Below are 16528 nucleotides of genomic sequence, written 5' to 3'. Positions count from 1 at the left end.
GAAAAATCGCAGGTTAGGGAGTGAGACAGATACACACATGAGTGACTCATCTCCCAGGAGCTGAGCAAGCCACCTGAGTAAGCCCAGAAGTTCCTGGCCAGTCAGCTTTGTAACAGGGCTCACCCTCCACATCACAGTGTTGCTGGGAAGATAATAAAGTTATGACAGGACATAAAAAAAAAACTCATGGATGAAATAAAAGTTCAATATGAAATTAAAAGATAACTATTTTGGTGCAAATTTTTTTATATGATATGCATTTCCATGTACTTCTAAAAGATTCCTAGGATGAATAGATCCAAACATATTTTGCACAAAATAAACTTCTTCCCTCCATTTTCCATGAACATTTTGGATTATCTTTGTTCATTTGGATTAGTTATATTTTTTTAAGTGGAGCTTTTAGGAGCTGATGTTGTGGTGTAGAAGTTTAACCCTACTTGGGCTGCCAGCATCTCCTATCAGGATGCCTAGGTACAAGTCTGGTGTCTGCTTCTGATCCAGCTTCCTGCTAGTGTGCATCCTGGGAGATAGCCAGTGATGGATGGAGTATCTGGGTCCCTGCCACCCACATGGGAGACCAGATGGAACTCTAGATTCTTGGCTTCAGGCTGGCCCAGCCCCAGCCATTGTGAGTGTTTGGGAAATAGACCAGCAGGTAGAAGATCTCTGTCTCTGTCACTCGGCCCTTCACAATACAAAAATAAATAAACTTTAAAAAGAACCAAAACTTTAATTATTAAGGCCTTTGCATGACTGAGTGTACACTGTTTTAGTCTAGTTACAGGCCAATTTCTGTTTCAAACCTGAGGCTTTTTCCAGAACCTTTTTCCTACACACACACACACACACACACACGTGCTCATCAGCTCTAATGAAACAAAGCCTTTGATGTTATTTCCCACCACACTGAGTTCCATTTGGAGGGGATGGGCATGGGCTGCTGTAACAGAGAGAGCGTGGGTTACAGTTCTCCAGGCATGGTGATATGAGCATAGATAGCCAAGATGGGGTGACTATTGTCCTGGGTCCCTGAAAGTCTACTGAGCCCCAAGTTGCTGGGCCTGCCCCATCCAAGTATGTTAGCATTTCTTAAATCTTTGTGCTCTATAGATATTTTTATGTAATTGAAATATTTAAAAATAAAAAGTGTAATAAAAATCAAGGTAACAGAGGACTAAAAGAGAATGATTGAGCTCACATTGTGTAATCAACTCAGCATGGTGTAATTTAATTACCTTTAAGTCAAATGACTGCATACACACTCTGGATGTGTGAATTTCTTTACTTCTATGTGTCTGTATATCTAAGAATTCACATAATGTGTAATCATAATCCATGCAATATATAACACATATGCGTATGATTTCAAAATTTTTTGCACCTTAATTCAATTTTACATGAAACTCTGAGGCAGTTATATATATTTAAATATATTTCATGCACATGTGATTTCAAATGAGTCTTCTTAGCAGCTTACACAGTGTCTACAACTGGTTAGCAAATGAGCAAGTGCATGGGTCTTATCACCCTGTGAATGACTGCTTCTCGCCGTATTTCAGGTTAACAACATGGAGCTCTCTGGTGTGTTTAAGAGTTGCTAATTTGATTCTTGTCCAGCTTTTTTCTTGTTATAAAGGTAGAAGCAATATTCTTTCTAGTGCTCCATTATTTCTAAGCTGAAACCAGAAGTCTGGACATTAAAATCCCATCTATCCCATCTACCCATGTATCTGGTTTAGAAAGTGTTCCTCTTTTGTTTAAAGCACTACTGCTCTTTCACTTCCTTTCCTAAGGTTTTTAGTGAAGTTGCACACTTGATGTGCTCTTCATCAGTCACCTGCAGCCCCCAGAGCCAGTGGAGTCCCAGATCTGCTCTGAAGAGTCCCGGATAGGGGAATCTGGGCATGTTGGATGGGGAGGCAGATGTGGCGGGGGAATTTTGGCAGGTGAGAGAATTGATGGAGGTGGTTCCTAGCTACCATTCTCAGCTCTTTCTGCTGAGTTTGTTCTTCATTGAGGTTAAATTTACCCTGCAGACTTTTCTTTCTACAGGGGCCTCTCTGTCCTCCCGAGAGTAAAGCAAGAGGAAAGGGGCGTGTAGAATTGGACTCCGGCCCTCTCTGTAGGGAGAGAGGGAAGCAACATCCAAGGCAGAGTGAAGAGGTGAGATCAACCAGTCAGGGTTCCGGGTCACCTTCAGGTTTGTATTACTCAAGCAGAGTTCAATGGAGACTACAAGGTAGTGAGTAGGTGGAGCAAGTCCCAGGGAAGGAGTGTCTTGAGTAAGAATGGATTCCTTTATGAACCCCAGTACAAGTGAAAGAGGAAGTTTGTGACCTGCGGAGCCCGAGAAAGCTGCCTGACCTTAATGAGACTCAAGGAGGTTGGTAACCAATTTCAGGTGTGACTCTGAGAATAAACACCCACCTCCTTCTGCTCCCTCCCTCTTTCTCCTGCTGGTCCTGTATTCATAATCGGCCAAAGCTAACTAGAAGCCAAATGGCAAGGAGCCATTTGACGTATGCATACAGGTCAACTTTCCCTGGGTGCCGGACAAAGGGTGGAATAGCAAACTAAGAACATTCAGCACTCATGTCTTCCTAGGCCCAGCAAGATTTAGTGAATTCAATGCTAAGATACTATAACAATGATTATTCTGCTCTGATAATTCACTTTGAGTCACCCTGTAAGATGTTTACTATTACAGTACTCCCTCTAATCAGCAGTTTAGCTTTCTGGGGTTTCCCATAAGGCCATTCAACTCTTGTCTCAAAATATTAAATGGAAAATTCCAGGAATGAACAATTCATGAGTTTGAAACTGCATGCCATTCTAAGTAACATGATGAAATCTCACCCTGACTGACTCCATCCTACCTGGGACATGAATCTTTCCTTTTGCCGGTTATCCACACTACATATGCAGTTCAGTGCATCTGCTGGGGTTCTTGGGGGACTACTGCATTGCATTCTTTAAAAACAAGGCAGAGAGTGTTCACTATTAGCCCAAAGTCACATGGCTTTGGAAAATAGTGAGTTTAGGATTGAGTCGAGATCAATGAGACTTCAAAATGCTTCCTCACAACCATTGTGCTTTCAAAGCATGTCCTGTACTCTCCATTGGTTATCCCCAGAGCCAGGGCTCTTCTCCTTCCGTGCTCTGAGGAATCTTTCTGACCTGCTTCTTTATCTTTCTTTCCTGTCTTCCTGTGGAGTGACTCACACATCAGGATGTTGGACCAAGCACTGCCAAGGCTGAAGCAGATAGGAAGGTGAGGAGCTGGAATGCTGGCTGGCTGGCAGGGCAGGAGGCAGAGGTAGAGCTGCAGAACCATTAGTGGGAGCCATAGGAAGGAATGCAGAGACTACATGCAGACATTTCACCTGTAGCCTGGAGGTCAGCTCAGGGGGAAAAGGGATGCCCAGGTGATAAGACAAGATTGCAACAGCTCCTTAATAAACAGATGAAAAATGAGAATGATTTTGCATTAGTTCAGTGAAAGCAGCTGGTGGTTGCATAGATCTTTGGTTTTTCCCATTTGCCTCTCATAAAATCCAGGGAACAAGCAGCTTCTTGTATCAGATAGTTTTCAACATGAGAAGGTAGACTCTTCGTGACCAAAAATAAATTTGTACAACTCTAGAAACGTGGTATACTTTATCAGATGGTGGGGGTCCTGAAAGTGGTATCTTTTAATTTTGGTACCTCTTACCACTTAGCAAGGAATCTAGTACTTACTGATCAATATCAACAAATATACTTTATTTTTTTTTTTTAATTTTTTTTTTTGACAGGCAGAGTGGACAGTGAGAGAGAGAGACAGAAAGGTCTTCCTTTTCTGTTGGTTCACCCCCCAATGGCTGCTCCGGCTGGTGTGCTGCAGCTGGCGCACCGTGCTGATCCGAAGGCAGGAGTCAGGTGCTTCTCCTGGTCTCCCATGGGGTGCATTGGGCCATCCTCCACTGCACTCCCGGGCCACAGCAGAGAGCTAGACTGGAAGAGGAACAACCAGGACAGAATCCGGTGCCCTGACCGGGACTAGAACCCAGTGTGCCAGTGCCACAGGTGGAGGATTAGCCTATTGAGCCATGGTGCTGGCCTCAACAAATATACTTTAAATGAATAAATTCAAAATAGAGTAAATAATGGAAACATAAGGGGTTTGAGTCCCATTGATACCTGGAACATAATTCTGAATGAGACGCTTATTGAGAAAGAGTTTTGGGTAACTCATCTAGTCTTTCTGAGCTTTAGTCTTCTCATCTACAAAAAGAGGATTAAAAAATAAAATTTTCCATGATTGCATGTCTTTTGGGAAGGGAGACCCACACAAATACGCACAAACATATCTACATGCACTCAACACCACTTTTGCATCCAGCAAGATAAAGATAATGACTTGATGACAGTGACCATGATGAGGGAAGAAGTAACTTAAGGCAACCCATACATTTTTACCATCTCTATTTGAATGCATTTACTTCCAGTCAGCTCTTCTCACTTGAGGAAAGAGCAGATGAGAAAGCTGTCCAGGTAGCAAGGTGACCTCTGTTATTAAATCAGTACAATAGGGCATGCTGACTCTCCCTTGCCTGTAACTGTTGTAAGGGAAAGCTTAAAAGCTGTCCCACCATGGTCTCTCAGAGGTGAAAGCTCTCCCGGCAGGGGTTTGCTGAGCCTTCCTGAGCTGGGTCGACAAGAGGCTGTGATCTGGGTGCTTAAATAGTTCCTCTGTAGGTTAATTGGACTTTGTTCTTCTTTTACCTTTGTCCCTTTGGCCAGTCAACTTTTCTCAATCTGTGAAAGTTGCGCTCTTTTTTTTTTTTGCTTCCATTCCTTGCCACCAGAGAACCACGCTTTCACTCACATGTTCATGCTTCCCACCACTCAGTTCTCTCAAATCTCTATGCTTGGTGGTAAAATCAGTAAGGGTGGTATTCCATTGAGAATCTGACACACAGCACCTTTCAATAAGACATTCACTCCAGTGTTCTCGTTCTCTCTGTTGACCTTCTTTAATAAAAGACAGCTTTGGGTTCATGGAGCCGTTGGTTCTTACAGACACGTTGTTGCTGTGGAAGGCAGTGATCTTATCACTCCAATCAGGACAGAAATCTTAGTGTGGCAATCACTGATCCTTGGGAACCTTTCATGGATAGTGTTCATGAATGTTCTCATATGGATACACAACTTGTGCATCTTCTGTGGGCTTCTTTTCCTGAGAAGTTTTTCCACACCTTTGAGCAGATTCCCATCCTTTGACACGTCCTTCAAAATGTTGAGAACCAATAACCAGAAGGGTTTATTGAAACATTCTGTAAACCAGCCACAGTGTATTTTAAACGAAAATTAGAGGAACAATGAAAACAAAACTCCCTTTCTTCTTGGCTTCTGTGATTTTTCAATCCTTGCCAAGAGTCAGAGAAAGGACTTCTTTCAAAGACGCAGGGCATAGCAAAGGTGTGGCAATAGATGAGGCTGTGATGTAGCCAAGATTCAGATATCACTTTGCTTTCTGAACAGTGTCCACAATGCAGCCATGAAGTCCCTATAGAAGAACACTCCCCCACCATTACCGTTCCGTGTGCCAACCCCAACTCTAGTGTAGCCAGGAAGAAATATGATGACACAGAGAATGTGGTAAGGTAGGTGTTGTGGTCCAATGGGTTAAACCCATATTGGATTATCTCATATTGGAACCATGGTTTGAGTCTTGGGTATTCTGTGCTTCCAAACCAGTTTCCTGTTAGTGTGCGTGGGAAGCCGCTGGTAATGGCTCAAGTATGTGTGCTCCTTCCACGCACGTAGCAGACCTGATGGAGCTCCTGGCTTCCTGGCTCACAGCTTTGGAGTGTTCTAGCCCTAGCTCTTGAGCATCTGCGGAGTGCACCAGCACTGGAAGATCTCTCTTCATCTCTACTTCTCTCTCCCTGTCAATTTCTCTTTCAAATAAATAAATAAATAATTCTTCAGAAAGAAAGAGGAGCCAGTGTTGTGGCATAGCAGGTTAAGCCTGGTGCAATGCCGGCTTGAATCCTGGCTACTTTGCTTGCCACCCATCTTCTTGCTAATGTGCCAGGCATGACAGAAGATGACCCAAGTACTTTTATTCCTGCCAAAACATAGGAGAACTGAATGAAGTTCCAAGTTCCTGGCTTTGGCCTAGCTCAGCCCTGGATATTGCGGCCATTTGGCTAATGAATAGAAGAGCTCTCTCACTCTCTCTCCCTCTTTCTCTCTCTGTTGCTCTGCTTTTCAAATAAATAAAGAAATAATTATTAAAAAATTTTAAGAAGTGTACTGCTTCTATATCTTCCTATACATGTATAGTCACAAGTGAATCCAAAAATATTTACCCAGTATATGCAAAAACTGAGAACAAGTCTTAAAGAACTTCCTGCTAATAAAACACTATATGAATGCCCTACTTGTTAATTTTGACAAGTCCTTTAATACTCTGGCCTGCATTCCATCATCCGGTTAATCTGTGTGAGTCTCACTCACCCAGCCTGCTTTTTAGGGATATAATAGTTAAATAATAGAGTTAGTGAAAGGCATTAAGGAAAAAACAAAGTTTAAGAGAACATAGAAAGGCCGGGGCCGCAGCTCACTAGGCTAATCCTCCGCCTTGCAGCGCCGGCACACCGGGTTCTAGTCCCGGTCGGGGCGCCAGATTCTGTCCCGGTTGCCCCTCTTCCAGGTCAGCTCTCTGCTGTGGCCAGGGAGTGCAGTGGAGGATGGCCCAAGTGCTTGGGCCCTGCACCCCATGGGAGACCAGGAGAAGCACCTGGCTCCTGGCTTCGGATCAGAGGAAGACCTTTCTCTCTCTCTCTGTCTCTCTCTCTCACTGTCCACTCTGCCTGTAAAAAAAAAAAGAGAACATAGAAGCCTAGATGTTCTGGTTTTGATGGAAAGAATGATTATTCTGAAAAGGCAACTATGGTTGAGCTAGCAGGGTAGAGAGTTTCCAGGAAGGCGAAGCTAACAGGGAAGTTGACCTGTTAAAGGTGAATTTGGTGGCCAGAGCACAAATGTGTTCTCTACTGGTTAAGTGCATGAAGGTTGTTGTGTGGATCTGATATGTCAGGGACCAACTGTGCTGTGTGTTTGGACAGAACTGGTTCAATGACTGCTGTCAGTGACCTATGGACCTTCTGTATGCGGCTCTTAGTCTTCTGGTCACATGAGGCCTGTGGACTCCGACAAAAAAATCCCCAGCATTCACGCCCTCTGTGGGCAACCACACCCACCCTTCTATGTTAACCCTTTCCAAATGGGACTACTTCTTGTAGTGCTAACTTGCCTGTGAATCACAGAGTGAAATCTTTTTTTTTTTTTTTTTTTTTTTTTTTTTGACAGGCAGAGTTAGACAGTGAGAGAGAGGCAGAGAGAAAGGTCTTTCTTCTGTTGGTTCACCCCCCAAATAGCCGCTACGGCCAGTGTGCTACGCCGATCTGAAGCCAGGAGCCAGGTGCTTCCTCCTGGTATCCCACGTGGGTGCAGGGCCCAAGCACTTGGGCCATCCTCCACTGCCTTCCCAGGCCACAGCAGAGAGCTGGACTGGAAGAGGAGCAACTGGGACAGAATCCGGCACCCCAACCGGGACTAGAACCCGGGGTACTGGCGCCGCAGGCAGAGGATTAGCCAAGTGAGCCGCGGCGCCAGCCAAAGAGTGACATCTTTAACAATAATAAGGATGTACTACCATCCTGGGCTGTCATTACTTCATGTTATTTCTTCTTTTTTCTTTTTTTTTTTTTTTTAAAGGTTTTATTTATTTATCTGACAGGTAGAGTTACAGACAGTGAGAGAGAGACAGAAAGGTCTTCCTTCCATTGATTCATTCCCCAAATGGCCACAATGACTGGAGCTACGCCGATCTGAAGCCAGGAGCCAGGTGCTTCTTCTGGTCTCCCATGTGGGTGCAGAGGCCCAAGCACTTGGGCCATCCTCCACTGCCCTCCCAGGCCACAGCAGAGAGCTGGACCAGAAGAGGAGCAACTGGAACTACAACTGGCGCCCACATGGGATGCCGGCTCTGTAGGCAGAGGATTAATCTAGCGCACCACGGTGCCAGCCCCTTCATGTTATTTCAATTATTCTTCATAATTCTCTGCAAAGTAGATTTGTTAGGAGTGGTTTGGTCTTGATTGGTACTGTCAAGGAATGGCTTTACTTTTCTCCCTTCTGCCTTCAAACTTATCACCCCTTTTCCTGATGGCAGTGTGGGGAGACTCTGTAGTTTCCTGGTGACCTTCAAGTATTAAAAAGTCCAGTTCAATCTAAATCAAAATTTAATCTCATATCTGGTTTAAAGCTTCCTCCTCTACACTGCTGAGAGTTTTCCAGATGCCCAGGTTCCAGGAAAGGTCTAGGGGTGCTTGGTCCACTCTCTGGTTCCTCCTGTTCCACCTCCCATCCTACTCAGTCCACTGCTGATGGATCATAAGGAGGCATGAGAGATCAGGGGAAGATGTGGGCTGTGGTGTTCTCAAGGCTGTTGGAGCGCTTCAGAGTGGTGAGATGCTCATCTTGGTTCTTCCAGCTACCATCTTTCATTCAGGCACTTCAGAAATCCTGATTTGGCAATGTTTTAGGCTCCCCTGTGATCTTTCTCAAGCAGGTGAGTTAAGCTGGCTGCCTTTAACATAGCCCTGAGAAAATGCACGTGCTTCTTTGCTTAGCTGTCATGGGCAGCCTTGCCCAGCACCCAGCTTCAGTGTTCTCCAGGCAAACACTAGGCACTAGTCTCTCTGCTCCTATTGTCAGGGGAACACATTTTAAGATCTCCCGAGAGCTCCATTATGCTACATCCTCGAGCAGCCTAGGACTGGCTCTCCTCTCTTCCTCTCCCAGCAAGCACCCAGCCTGCAACGAGATTTGAGTCCATGTCCTGGCAACAAATCCTCCCTCCACAAGTTATTATCCATATCCCAATAGTGGTATCTCCGCCTCATTTTGCTCATGGGTGAGTGGACACAAATCCATCCCCAGTGTTATAAGCCTCTTTGGATGGATTTCTTCTCTCCAAGGAAGGCTCTACCACTCCCCTGAAGAAGCTGTTGGGAGCACCAGATTTGGACACAGATGAGTGTTTCTTACGTGAAGTGGCTTAGCTCTTTTATTTAGAGGACATGGATATTTAGCTCTGCTCCTATCTTTGGAGTCTCAGCCAAAATTGCAGCTGTATTGAACATGTGTTAATATTCTTTTACACACAAGGAACAGAATTGCAAAGAGATTTGTTGCAAAATACCCTGTGTTGCTCAGCTTGTAAAGGCAAAAGTCAGATTCAAACCTGGATCTGTCCTTTCATGCGCATTGTGTTTCTCAGATTCCACAATGTTCTTAACTCAAGTTGCCTAGGTCCCGGAGGGAGGAATCACATTCAATCCCATTTTACAGATGGTTAAACAAAGGCTCAAAAAGATCAAGAAACTTGCCCAGAGTAACCCTCTCCATTAGTCAGGTTCTCAATGGGAATCAGACAGCGCTCACAGAGGAAGCTAGTTCAAAAGCAGTTTCATAAAGGCTTAATGTAAAAGATATGGTCAGCATTAGGAAGCCACAGGGATGGTGTTGTAGTCCAGGAGTTGTTAACAGCAGTGCTGCTTCTCGTCCAACTAGAGGGAATGGGGAGGGAGAGCTGACCACCTGGAGAGGAGCAGAAACCTCTGGCTGTAGGACAAAACCAGCCCTAAGTCCCAGGTCAAGGAGGAAGCTACCTGCTTCTCCTCTCTGCTTGCAATGTTCTCTGGGGGCCGAATCCAGTAAGGACCCAGAGGGAAGCAGAACATGTTGAGGTTGTCCCCACAGGTCAGTCTTCCAGAACAGAGAGCACGAGAGTCAAGGATGGAAAGGAGCTAGTGATGGTAGAGGGCCAGGCTATGAAACTGAACTGCCTGTGGCACATTTTGTTCCCTCTGTCTCTTACCTTGTCATGTGGCTGGGACACAGGCAATGCACTGTGAATGTTCTCTGGCAGGAACTTTTTCTGTCTTTGTAAATGCTTCCCTCCTAAGCACGCACAGAACTCCGCAAAGGTTTGTTGACGGAATGAATTCATGGGTGAGGAGGGACAGGCTACAGGTCAGCTGGAAACAGAGATGATGTGCACTGAGATCACTTCCTGCATTGATATTTGAGAGAGACAATGAATGCAAAATGTTGTTTACATAATTTGTTACATTATCTCACTTAAACCTCACATCAACACTTCAATTATCATCCCCTGATGAATCCTCCAAGTTCGTGTAGAGACAGTAAGTGAAGCAGGACAGGAGACAGATCATCTAGCTCTAAATCCATGGTCTTTTTAGTATCCCTCAAGTATAATAAGGCGAGATCATAGAATAGGCACAACTGATTCTTTGCCCACCTCCCACTCACTGATTTTCTCCCTTCTCCCTTTTTATCACATTGAAGAATCAAGCAATTTGTCCTCTACTATGTCCCATATTCTGGATGTGTTTCTTGTCTCCTTTGTAGTAAAGTAAGCGCAGCCCCGTGTCTCTTGTCACATGATCTCTGCTCCACAGGCACCCACGTCCCCGGTGGCTTTTCTGCTGTGTATGTAGCAGCACGTCGTCCTCACCAGAATCTGAGCAGAGCCAGAACCATGCTCTTGGACCTGTTAGCTAAATAAACCTCTTTTCCTTTTCAATTGTCCAGCTTCAGAAATTTCCAATTGTCTCAGCCACAGGAAACAGACTAACAGAGCAATCTTTTGAAATCTTTTTAATCATAATTTATAACAGCATAACACCAGAGATGGGTGGGGTGTTGTGGTATATCAGGTTAAGCTACCACTTGGGTCCACTACATCCCGTATTTGTGTGTGTGTGTGTGTGTGGGTGTGGGTGGCAGGGTTTCAAGCTCTTTAGTCATCTTCTGTTGCTTTCTCAGGTGCACTATCAGGGAGCTGTACCGGAAATGCAGCATCAGGGACTTGAAGCTGCCCTCAGGTGGGATACAGCAGGCTCCAGTTGCTGTATCACAATGCTGATTCCCCACATCCCACAATAGTGCTGGCTCACAACCTGACTATTCTGTTTCCAATCCAGCTTCCTGCTAATGCACTTGATAGTTTTTTTTTTTTTTTAATTTATCTGACAGGTAGAGTTACAAACAGTGAGAGAGAGAGACAAAGAGAAAGGTCCTCCTTCTGTTGGTTCACTCCCCAAATGGCCACCATCTGAAGCCAGGAGCCAGGTGCTTCTTCCTGGTCTCCCATGCGGGTGCAGGGCCCAAGCACTTGGGCCATCCTCCACTGCCTTCCCGGGCCACAGCAAAGAACTTGACTGGAAGAGGAGCAGCCGGAACTAGAACCCGGCACCCACATGGAATGCTGGCACCACAAGGCGGAGGATTAACCAAGTGAGTCACGGCACCGGCCCCCTGCCAATTCACTTGGAAAGAAGCGTCTGATGACTCTAATACTTGAATTTCTGCCAATCATATAGGAGATCAGAATGGAGTTCCTGGCTCCTGGCTTCAGCCTGGGTCAGTATGGGCTGTTGAGGTATTTGGGGGAATGAACCAGTGGTAGATCTTTCTCTCTTTTCCTATTTCTCCCTCTCTCTGTCACTCTGCTTTTCAAATAAATGAATAAACAAGTTTTTAAACACACACACACAACCCAACATCCACCCACACACACACACCAAACTCGCTTGAGGAAAAAAGTTCTTAAACAGCAGAAAGAACAAAGACGGGCTGACCTCAGGGATCACTTGACCCAAGTATTGGAATTTCAGTGGAGCTCTGCTTCTTCATGATGGTTTCCTGTCCTCAAGCTGACTGCTTCTCCATGACAGGAAGCATGACTACAAGTAGCTATCTTTATAACAGAATAAATGGAAGAGAAATAATGTTTGCTTGTCAAATCCAGTGGGGGAAATCCCAGACAATGACTCTGATTGGCTTGATTAGGACCAGTCCTTAGGGCCAGGGAAAGGGATGCTATCATTGGCCCACATGGGTCATGTATTTTTCCTGTGACCAGGAAGATGGACCTGTAACCATTAAAAAAAGGGGGGGGGAATGAATCATGTAGACAAGGATACCAGGGAGACTGTTAGCTGGGTAGTCACCCCATCTGTGTTTTCCACATTTCCTTGTTACGAACAAACAGCAACAGACGATGTTCAGGAGTGGGGTCTGGAGTGACCAGAAAGAATAAATGTAGGAGAAAAAACTGATGTTCACTAAACACTACCTGTGATACATAATATCCTGAATGCTGCATGTGTGACTGACTCATTTAGTCTTCACAATTGTACCATGAACTCAGCACCTTATTCTCTATTTTTTTTTAAAGATTTTATTTATTTATTTGAGAGGTAAAGTTACAGACAGAGAGAGGGAGAGACAGAGAGAAAGGTCTTTCATCTGCTGGTTCACTCTCGAGATGGCTATAATGGCTGGAGTTGAGCTGATCTGAAGTCAGGAGCCAGGAGCTTCTTCTGGGTCTCCCATGTGGGTGCAGGGGCCCAAGCACTTCAGCCATCTTCCACCACTTTCCCAAGCAAGAGCAGAGAGCTGGATCAGAAGAGGAACAGCTAGGACACGAACTGGCACCCATGTGGGATTCTGGCACAGCAGGCAGAGACTTAGCCCACTATGCCACAGTGCCAGCCATATTCTGTATATTTTAAAGAATAAATTGAGGGTCCAGCTTCCCCAGAAATGAAGTGGACCCTGTTAATGCTATGGGTCATGTAACCAGAATAGAATGAATCTTCAGGTTGATGTATTGCTGGGTAACAACAGTATTTTTCAAAACAGAAACACAAATTGAGGAATATTTTACAAAATACTTGACCTACAGTCCTCAAAGTTGTCAAAGTGAGTAGAAATAAAGAAAGGCTGAGACATTTCCAAAGACCAGAGGAGACTTCAGTGTCACGGCAACTAAAACAATGTAGGCTCTTGGATTGGATCTTGGAATAGAAAAGGGGTGTGAGTGGAAAAACTAATGAAATCCAAATAAAGTCTGGAATTTAATTAAAAATAATATGCTAATGTTGGTTTCTTAGCTTTGACAAGTGCACCATGATAGTGTAATATGATAGCAACATGAGACACTGGGTAAAGGATAAATGTCTACTCTTTGTAATAGCTTTATAATTATTCTATAAATTTAAATTTATTCCAAAATAAAATCTTTATTGAAATGGAACTTTTCCTACCCCCATCCCAGTAAAACTGCTATCACATCAGAGCCTGGGAAAACCCTGCAGGTGGGGGCTTATTCTTGACCATGGTAAAGGGGTCTCTGGAATACTTGAGAGTATGTCATAGACTGCATTGTATATAAATTCACATACTGAGTGTCTAACCCTTAGTGTGATAGTATTTGGAGGGGGCCTTTGGAAGGTAACTGGACTTAGATGAGGTCATATGGGTGTGACCATTATGGGAATGCTGTTTTTAGGAGACACAGAAACACTAGAGCTCTTTCTGTCCCTCTCCAACATGGAAAGACACAATGAGAAGATGCCTTTCTAAAGGCCAACAGGAAAGACTTCACAAGCAATGGAATCAGCCAGCATCTTGGCTTTGGATTTCCTACTCCCCAGAACTGTGAGAAATGAAGGTCTGTTGTTTAAGTCCCCCAGTCTATTGCGATTTGTTACAGCAGCCTGCACTAAGATGCAGGGAATTACAGATTTTATGTTAGATTTGAGCAAAGAAATGCAACTCTAAAACAAAATCTCAAGAGCATAAGGCAGTTGGTATTAGTTATGTCTGCTAAAATTTCAGGTTTCCCCCAGGCAAATATTTCCTCTGTGGATGCTCCGCTAATATGTTCTCCTTTCGGACTACGACATCGCTAAAGCTAACCTACCTCTGTGCCACATTCAAGTGAACAATCTACTGGTAAACCCAAACAGTGTTCAAAGTTGTTCAGTCCTTGAATAAGTTGTATGAGCTCCCACTAGGTGCTTCTTACTCACTGTCTATCCATTACTGCTCTTAATTCTCTTGATTTGGAAACATCAGAGGCTAGAGAGAGACTTACTAATTTCTTTTTTTTTAATTTTTTTAATTTAATAAATATAAATTTCCAAAGTACAACTTTTGGGTTATAGTGGCTTTTTCCCCCATAACCTCCCTCCCACCTGCAACCATCCCATCTCCAACTCCCTCTCCCATCCCATTCACATTAAGATTCATTTTCAATTATCTTTATATACAGGAGATCAATTTAGTATATAGTAAGTAAAGATTTCAACAGTTTGCACCCACACAGAAACACAAAGTATAAAGTACTGTTTGAGTACTACTTATACTGTTAATTCACATAGTACAACACATTAAGAACAGAGATCCTACATGGGGAGTAAGTGCATAGTGACTCCTGTTGTTGATTTAACAATTGACACTCTTATTTATGATGTCAGTAATCACCGGAGGCTCTTGTCATGAGCTGCCAAGGCTATGGAAGCCTCTTGAGTTCGCCAACTCTGATCTTATTTAGACAAGGCCATAGTCAAAGTGGAAGTTCTCTCCTCCCTTCAGAGAAAGGTACCTCCTTCTTTGATGGCCCGTTCTTTCCGTTGGGATCTCACTCACAGATATCTTTCATTTAGGGTTTTTTTTTTTTTTTCTACAGTGAGACTTACTAATTTCTAATGATGACTCTTCTCAATGTGCCACTGGATAGTTCACTAAAAATGTAGACTAACCACCCATTATAGCCTCACAGATGATACAAACTACACAACTCATTGGCTGTCTTTTGGTTCTTCATTTCTACAAAGGGCTTCATATTTCTCACATATGTTTATTAGTCTGCTACAGGATGTAGGATCAAAAGAGAAAATAGTGTGAAGATTTAGTCCTGACTAATTGAGAGGAGAAGTAAAATTTTCTGGATGTATATAACTAGTCCTCCTCTTCCCAGAGTGAAATGGAGGGTCTCACATAAGGTTGAAAAACACACAGGTTTCAGAACTAGAAATAGACAATTAGTCTTGGTTTTCCAGGGATTGAGGAGTTTCCTATTTGAAAAACCCTAAGAGCTAAAATTTGGATATTTCCAGGAAAACTGTGATAATTGGTCATCTGGATGGAAGGGATCTTAAAGTTATGTTCTGAGACAAAGACAAAGAAATATATTCTCTCCTCTATGAGAATGTGTATGGCAAGTGTGTTTTCAGGAAGCCAAGGGATATAATTTTCAGAGATGAACTTGAACAGGACAGTGGGGGAGAGATGAGGCTGATCCTACAGCTTGAAGTTAGAATACCTGTGTGTAAATACCACCCATGCTGCATCACAGCTAAGAAAAGCCGGATAAATGATCCACCTTTTCGACTTCATCTGCAAAATATGACTACTGCTCTTGTATTTCCCTCGTAGCTTTGTCCTGAGTGTTAAAATAAATAACAGAGGTGAGGCTGGCACTGTGGTGCACTGGGTTAAGGTCCCAGTCTGCAGCGGCAGCATCCCATATGGGAGCCAGTTTGAGTCCCGGCTGCTCCTCTTCTGATCCTGCTCTCAGCAGAAGATGGCCCAAGTACTTGGGCTCCTGCACCCACGTGGGAGACCCAGAAGCGCCTCCTGGCTCTTGGCTTAGGATCACCTCAGCTCTGGCCGTTACAGTCATTTGGGGAGAGAGCCAGAGGAATGGAAGACCTCTCTCTCTCTCTACCTCTGACTCTACCTTTCTCTGTAATTATGTCTTTCAAATAAATAAAATAAATCTTAAAAAAATAACAGAAATAAAGTTCTTAGTTTTCTGTTTAGTGTATAAAAATGCTAAATAACGTTACCTGTTATGAGTGCTGTGATGCTTTTTATTCCTAGTTCTGCCACTTACATGGCCCAGATAGTTGCAACTTCCTCATCTGTAAATGAGTTAACTGCACCTACCTTGTTAATGGCTTTGGGGGATTTGCTGAGATAAAGCAAGTGTAAATTAGACATGCAGTAACTGCAGGCTGCTTTCTCATTTTTTGAGTGGTTCAGGGCTGTCATTTTTCTTATCTCATATCTAATCCCCTTAGTGAAGAGACAACAGGATTCATAAGGTCACTTCACAAAATTGGTGGACAAAAAAAAAAAAAAAAAAGATAAGTTTATTTTGGTGCAATTTTTGAAATCCATGCATAGTTTTTTCATAATGCACCTTGTTGATGAAATTATGTTTAAGATTTTATTATTTATTTAGAAGAGTGACAGAGATGTGGGGAAAGACAGAGAGACAGATCTTCTGTCTACTGGTTTACTCCCCAAATGGCTGCAACAACCAGGTCTGGGCCAGGCCAAAGCCAAAGCCTGGGACTCAATCCAGGACTCCCACATTAGTGGCAGGGGCTTCCTTGCTGCCTTCTCAGGCACATCAGCAGGGAGCTGGACAGGAAACAGAGCAGTGAGGACTTGAATCGGCACTCGCATAATGAATGCTGGAGTCACAAACAGGCTGAAAATGCCGAGCAATAACACTGGCCCCTTCCATGAACTTTTTGAAGCACCTTCTCACAAACTGTTTCTTAATCTTTGCTATGCCATTATTAGA

The 16528-nt window shown here is 43.8% G+C and overlaps 1 long non-coding RNA gene across 1 annotated transcript in view; it reads right to left on the bottom strand.

Annotated features, from left to right (window-relative positions):
• The window catches only part of LOC127490618 (uncharacterized), a 33304-nt gene extending 21465 nt beyond the window's left edge, over nucleotides 1-11839 (bottom strand). The window contains exons 1-2 of the long non-coding RNA XR_011389521.1: nucleotides 11724-11839; nucleotides 9938-10132 (exon numbers count right to left, since the gene is read on the bottom strand). This is a non-coding gene — a long non-coding RNA (uncharacterized lncRNA). The remainder of the gene's footprint in view (nucleotides 1-9937; nucleotides 10133-11723) is intronic.
• Between the last annotated feature and the right edge of the window lie 4689 nt (nucleotides 11840-16528).

Source organism: Oryctolagus cuniculus, chromosome 6 (genome assembly GCF_964237555.1).
Source record: "Oryctolagus cuniculus chromosome 6, mOryCun1.1, whole genome shotgun sequence".
Taxonomy (NCBI): Eukaryota; Metazoa; Chordata; class Mammalia; order Lagomorpha; family Leporidae; genus Oryctolagus; species Oryctolagus cuniculus.
This window is presented reverse-complemented; position numbering and strand designations above follow the sequence as displayed.